General features: G+C 55.4%; 1 long non-coding RNA gene across 1 annotated transcript; it reads right to left on the reverse strand.

The window, feature by feature from the left end:
• Positions 1 to 2,486: 2,486 nt before the first annotated feature.
• On the reverse strand, positions 2,487 to 4,827 carry LOC117889094. The gene is made up of 2 exons (XR_004648406.1): positions 4,679 to 4,827; positions 2,487 to 3,438 (listed from the first exon to the last, which is right to left on the reverse strand). It is a non-coding gene; the product is annotated as an uncharacterized LOC117889094 (long non-coding RNA).
• Positions 4,828 to 7,223: the final 2,396 nt, after the last annotated feature.

Raw genomic sequence — 7,223 nt, forward strand, 5'->3', positions numbered from 1 at the left:
GCAGCAGCACTGGCTGGGCCTGGGACCAAGCTCAGAGCTGGCTGCACCAAAGGCCTCCTGGCTGCGATGGAGACACAGGACGGGGCCGGCCATCCATTGAACCCCCCAGGATATTAATGCCCTTGAGCTGTGAGGGCAGGGCTGAGAGCAGGGGCCCTGAGAGCTGGAGGCATTTCTGTGCTTGGTCAGCGCTGAGGAGGGGGCAGCAGGAGAGCCCCAGAATAGCAGCGACAAACTCCCTTGCCCCAGTGCTAGCAGGGGATGGAAGCTCCCCTCCAGTGAGAACAGCGGAAGCCCCCCACCCCAGTGAGAACAATGGCGGCTCCCACACCAGTGAGAACAATGGAGGCTCTCCCTCCACACTGAGAATAGAGGCCCCCCCAGCCCAGTGAGAACAATGGCGGCTCCCCGCCCCAGTGAGAACAATGGAGGCTCCTCCCCTAGTGAGAACAATGGCGGCTCCCCCCCATGAGAACAATGGAGGCTCTCCCTCCACACTGAGAACAATGGAGCCCCCACACCCCAGTGAGAACAATGGCAGCTCCCCCACCCCAGTGAGAACAATGGAGGCTCTCCCTCCACACTGAGAACAATGGAGGCTCTCCCGCCTGTTATTCTCAATGGAACCTGCTGGGGGCTGAGCACTTTTGAAATTCGGAGCCATGGCCCAACTCTGCCCTTGCCCAGGGCTGCCACCCACCATCACCCCCAGCCCAGGGGTCTGGCTCCAGCAGCCCAGGGGATGGAATCTGACCGGGCTTTATAGGACATGAAAAGAACTTTGAGATATGAGGCATAAAAGTCCTCAGCCAACAAACTCCCTGCAGTGTCCCTTCTTAACCAATGAGCTACTCTTGCTGTCTCTTCTCAGCCAATGGGTTACCTTCACTGTCCCTTCTTAACCAATGAGCTACCCTTTCTGTCTCTTCTCAGCCAGTGCCTTACCTGGACTGTCCCTCCCATCCAATGAGCTCCCTGCACTGTCCCTCTCAGCCAATGGACTATGCAGTTCCTCCTGCACTGCTCCATTCCTCATCCCCTAAAGTGCCTGGTGCTTCTCCATCACTCACTGTCTGAGCTCGTCTCAGGCTGGCCGGCACCAATGTCCCCCAGCCAGTGAGCTGGGGTGTGTGCAGGGGTGGCAGGCGTGAGACGCTGCTCTGAGCTGGGGGCTCCAGGCTTCCCAGCCAGAGCCGCTGCACCGGATGGGGCCCCGGTCGGCCATCAGATCCTCCTGCATCTCACCCCCAATAGGAATCTATCTGCTGAGGAGCTGGAGAGTCACTAAGACTGAGCACTTGCCCCCCGTGTTTGCAAACAGCCCCTGAGGCCAGGGAAGGGGCAGTTGCCAGGATCACAGTGGCTTGGAGTGGTTCTTGCAGCTCTGATCCTGACTTTGCTTCCCTGGGTTTTATTTTCTTCACTTTCCTTCCCACAAATTAAAGGCAGGAATTTCAAAACTGATCAAAGGAAATGCTTTACTACCCAGCGTGTGCTCGGCCTGTGGAACTCCCTGCAACAGGATGTCACTGAGATCAAGAGACAGTGGTCCCTGCTGGGCTTGGAATCTGTGAATCTAGAGGGATTGGACATCTATGTGGATTCAAGAACAGCCAGACTGACTATGAATAAATAATGAGACCAAACCTTTAGGAAGGGTTATTCAACCTCCTGCTTCAGGAACTAAGCTGATCACTGACCATTAAAGAGCAGGATGAGACCTTCACGGGGGGGAGTGTTGGTGTCACTAGGCATAGCTACCAGGTAACTCGGGGAGGAGGTGGAAGGCCATAAGTGCCGATAAAACCTCCCTGCTCTGGGTCTAAGTGAGCCACAGTAACTCCATCTTGTGAACTTTAACCTACCTCCATGCTAACAGCCTATGCTGAAGCAGAATATGTAACGGTCAGCTTTTCTAGCAGACAGCTGCAGTTTTGCTCGTACTAACAGAAACAGTAGTGATAATGCGGGGGAAAAGGGGGAGGGAAAGGCCTAGTGCGTAGAGCTTGCAAGGTCAAAGATAAGCATGTGAAGTGGAAAGTTTCTAACATGCCCAATGTGTACATGCTGTAACTGCTATTGGGTAGGGAGAAGTCTGAGGGAGAAAACAGAACAAAGCTTACACACAAACAGCTTGGAATAGAAAAGGGAACACTTGCTTGTATGTTCTGTGCTTGATTTGAGACGTGCCTGTCTCCCTGCACCACTTTGAGATCTCAAATCAACTTTGTTTGCTTCTCCACCCCTGGTGTGTCTATTGGTGCGGCGCACACCGGGCAACGAACCCTGTTGCCCCCTCGGGGCCCATCTGGGCTGGCAACGGGGGGTGGGTGTCGCAGATTATCATCCGTCTGCTACAGCGGGGGTTCTTACCCCTTCCTTTGCAGTCTCTAGTACTGGAAGACTGGGCTGATCCCATCTGGTAGAGCCTATTGTTCCCTCCCGCACTCCGTCCCCAGCACAGAGGTGCAATGAGCAGCAGGCGCTAACATGAGATCAGTTTATTGATTGACACGACAGGCTTGGTGCTCCAGATGGCCAAAGCTGTGGTGACGACGGGGGCTTGTAGAGGGCTGAGGGCTGGCAATGACAGACACACCGGGCAGGGCTCAGCCTCCTGCACCGCTGGACAGGGGCAAGGGCAGCCAGGCTCGGGGCACGCTGCATGCTCACATCCCAGGCTTGCCCTGGGGTCAGCAGAGCCTGGTCCCAGCTTGGCCCACCTGTCCTGGGACCTGGCTGAGGATGGCAGGAGTCTTGTAGGGTTAAAGACCCTGGTCAGACCCAGGGTGAGGAGGAAGCACTGGGGTTCTGCTGCAGGGGGTTCCTGTGTGGCTGGGGAGAAAGGGGTGTTCCCCTAGGTGCTGTGCTCCTTGGGACTTGTCCATACTAGCACAAAGGTGTGTTTAAACCATGATTGACAATATGCTTCAAACCCCCAGTGTGGACAGGGCAGGTCGTAGTTTCACCAAGTGTCAGCTGGGTGAGGGGGTGGCCTGGCACAAGACCCAGCCATTCCTACACTCCTGCTCTGGTCTCATGCAGGGTGTGAGGTGCTGGGCTGGGCTGGGTTGTGCAAGGGGGACCTCACCCTCTCTGGACTCTGCCTGGAATTACATGTCCACGCCCGGCACTGTCAATCCTGCCCAGGATCATTGTGTTTACTGTGAAATGCCCCACTTGTGCCGGGCTGCCCCAACCACCATGAGCCAAGACGGGCTGGTGGGGCTAGATTTCAGCCTACCCCTTCCCTCTCCAGGGCGTCTTCTCTGCGGCAGTAAAAAAAAATCACAAACACCCAAACAGCCATTGTAATCTTAGAAAACAATCATTAACCCCCCCACACACAACCCAGTGATCTTCCTTCTTCCTTCCTCCCTGCCGCGTTGCCCTGCCTCTGTCCTCGAAACACCACTCACACCTGGACCAGAGCGCCACCTACAGGAGGGTATTAACACAACAAACATTGGGGTTGGGACCCACACTATGAACCCACAAAAGCAAGGCAATGAAAAGCCAAGCTGCCTCCCAGTTCATCCTGCTGCTCCTCCCGCTACAGGCACATGTCCTCCCATTGCCATGGCTACTGAACACCACAGACCATGCCCTGTAACCTTAACTCTGCCCATTTCCTCAGTGTGCACACGCCTGTTCCCCAGACAATGGTCCCCCAGCACTAGGGATTGGGGAGGGTTGGGACAGCCACTGGCTGTGCTGGTAGGGTGATTCAGTGCAGAGCTGAGAGCAGAAGGGGTGAAGGCAGGGTGGCATTACTAGAAGCAGAGTTAAGGCTGCCATGGGTGGTAGGGAGGTGTCCAGCCTAAGTCAAATAATGCCTCCCCTTAGAGCCCAGAGGGTGAGCCCCAAGACCCAGCCTGAGCTGAGGTTCAGACTCCAGGGCTCATCTGCTCCTTGGCCTCGCTGCTGGGGCTGCCCAGGAGGGGGCCAGTAGCGATAACTGTGGTGGTGGCATGTGTGGAGTGGGCACCTGTCCCCATTTTATCTCATAGGCGCCACATGGAGCTGGAGTTCGGGGGCAGCTGAGATGAGCCAAAAAAGAACCTTGTGGATTTAAAAAGTGGCTTTAGGGACACTCTCGTAGGGCAGTGCAGCAGCACCCCCTGGTGACCACATGCATTATGAATGGGCCACTAGGGATGCTCTCTTCTGTTTCCGAACGGTCAGTCTAAAGCTCCTGTGTCCAGGGCACAACATCGACATCAGCCAACGGGAAAGCTGTGAGCCAAGCCCAGAGGGGTCAGTCGAGCCCCACACCCGTTACCATGTCCCTGGGCAAGCAAACTCACAGCCCATGGGATTCTTGTGTGTTTCCTCTCCCCACCCAGTGACCACAGAGCCAAGCCAGACCTAGCAGCTTTTAACTTCTCTCTCCTCTGTCTGTGCTGCCAGCCCCAGTATCTGTGTCCTCTTGGGATTCTCATCAGTTCGTTGATCAATCTATCACCAAACACACCCTCTTTCTCCCTGCTCTGTCATATGGCAGCAACATGCACTATTCTAGCTGAGGTCTGCTCAGGTCAGCCTGTTCAGGTTAGATTTAGTTGGGATTGGTCCTGCTTTGAGCAGGGGATTGGACTAGATGACCTCCTGAGATCTCGTCCAACCCTAATCGTCTATGATTCGATGATTCCTGCCCCAGCCTCCCATGGGTTCCTACCTAGTCACTTGCAGGAGCCTGCTTGCCTGAGGAGTCCTTTGGTAGTATATGCACATGCTGCTTCTCTGAGGACAGTCCTGGCCTTCCATTGTCTTCACTTTTTGCACAAGCTCCTGTCGATTCTTCCTCTGCACAAAACAGGCCCAAGGAGCATGAGCACGGGGTTCAACATGGCCTGCTCCAAGGTGCAACCCCGCCCCCCACAGGACGTTCCCAACACGGCCTGACCCAGGGATCTCCACGCTGCAGGACGTGCCCGATGCAGCCTTCCCCAGGGATCTCCATGCTGCAGGATGTGCCCAACGTGGCCTGCCCCAGGGAACTTTGTCCTACAGGATGTTCCCATCGTGGCCTGCCCCAGGGATCTTCACCCTGCAGGACGTTCCCGTCGTGGCCTGCCCCAGGGATCTCCACCCTGCAGGACATTCCTGTTGCGGCCGGCCCCAGGGATCTTTGCCCTGCAGGACGTTCCTATCCCAGCCTGCCCCAGGGGTCTTCGCCCTGCAGGACGTTCCCAATGTGGCCTGCCTCAGGGATCTCCATGCTGCAGGACATTCCCGTCGCGGCCTGCCCTGCATGATATTGCCGATGGAGCCTGCCCCAGGGATCTCCATGCTGCAGGAAGTTCCAGACTCAGCCTGCCTTAGAGTGCCACCTCCTTCCTGTGCAGACAGAGGCTGCCACGGAGACGTGACTGAGTGGAGGTCACTGGGATATGACTTTATGTGGGCTGGACACTGTTCTCATGAGTACCAAGGGATTTGGGCTGCCCTGCACAAAGCTCTTTGAGCCAGATTGCCCCCCTGGTAGGCACTGATGCCAAGACATAGGGTCAGGGGCTTGTGCCTCTTCTATCCAGCATAGCCCCTAACATAGGCTATGGGAGCCCTTCAGTGCTGCCCTAAGTGGCTCCCTTGTTCCAGGGACCTGACAGGGCTTTTCAGAATCGAAGGGAGGGGGCAGGTACCCAGTCAGAGCCACTGCAGCCCAGTCCCCCAGCCCAGTGTTCTGAGTCCCCCCTCTAGTGGCTGATTCATTTAAGAGGATAAAAATCTACTACCACCTCCAACTAGGGCCATTATCCTGTTAGCTGAAATGGGGCTTTTAGTGCTTTAGAATCCCAGGTCCAATCCTCAATGGTGACCGAAGGGGGGCCAGGAATGCCAGGACCAAATTCAGGTGGGATGATTTAGGGAAGCTGTCTATGTATAGCTGATATGCAGTGGTGTTGTAGCCGTGTTGGTCCCAGGATATTAGAGAGACAAGGTGGGGGAGGTAATATCTTTTGTTGGACCAATTTCTGTTGGTAAGAGAGACAAGCTTTCCAGCCATACAGAGCTCTTCTTCAGGGCTGGGAAACTTACTCGGGGGGGGGGGGGTCACAGCTTAAATACAAGGTGGAACAGATTCTTTAGCACAAGAAGTTAACACATATTTCAAGGGACCATTCAAGGTGAAGTGGCCTGTTAACACCTCTCCAATCATATCTGGGAAGGCAGCTGGGGGGAATGGTTAGTGGGGTACAGATTGTTGTAATAAGCCATAAATCCAGTGTCTCTCGTCAGTCCGTGATTTTTAGTGTCTAGCAAAGTTAGGAATTTAAACTCCCACTCGTCTTTAAACTCATCTTTTGAAGGGGTTGTGCAGGTTTCTTTTGAGGATGAGGACTGAGAGGTAGCATTGCCACCTTTCTAATTGCCTGTAACTGGAGTCCCAAGGCCCCATCCCTGCCGCTTCCCCCAAGACCCTGCCCTGTCGCTCGCTCCTCTCCCTTCCTCCCCGCATTGCTCGCTGGATCCTCTCAAGGAGCCTGCTTGCAGGTAGGAGGCAGTCACGGCTGATGAGGGGCTGGCGTGGGTTAACTCCCGCCCCGCGGTAACTGGATTTTTAGTTAGGGTGCCATTTAGGGTTGTCAGGTCCCCTTTTCGTTGAAAACCAGGCACCTGGCATCCCTAAATGGCACCTGGACACAGAAACCCACAACCGGAGTGTCCGGGTAAAGGCCAGATGGGTGGCAACCCTACTGAGAGGTCAGATATAGAGTGATCATTTTGTGAAAAGTGTTCATCCACAGGTGACAGGATGTTCTTGTCTTTTATTATTTTCCTGTGTGAGTTCATTGGAGAGCGCAGTGATTGTCTAGTTACACCCACATCATTGTTACTGTGCCATTTAGTGCACGGGATGAGGTGCCCCCAGGACCGGTGCTACCATTTAGGCAAATTAGGCAGTTGCCTAGGGCGCCAAGATTTGGGGGCACCAAAAAGCGGTGCCCCCAATTTTTTTTTATAGCGTTCTTACACCCCCTTCCCAGGTGCGCAGTCGCTGCTCCACTTCTCCCGCCTCCCAGGCTTGCAGCGCCAATCAGCTGGTTGGCGCCGCAAGCCTGGGAGGGGAGGAGAATTAGAGCAGGGGCGACGTGCTCGGGGAGGAGGCAGAGCAGAGGTGAGCTGGGGTGGGGAGCTGCCGCACGGCTCCCTGGGCCAGGGGGGTGGGGAGCTGCCACGGGTTTGCCTCAGGGTGGGGGGACCTGCTGTAGGGCTCC

This window comes from Trachemys scripta, chromosome 16, assembly GCF_013100865.1.
Source record: "Trachemys scripta elegans isolate TJP31775 chromosome 16, CAS_Tse_1.0, whole genome shotgun sequence".
Classification (NCBI taxonomy): Eukaryota; Metazoa; Chordata; order Testudines; family Emydidae; genus Trachemys; species Trachemys scripta.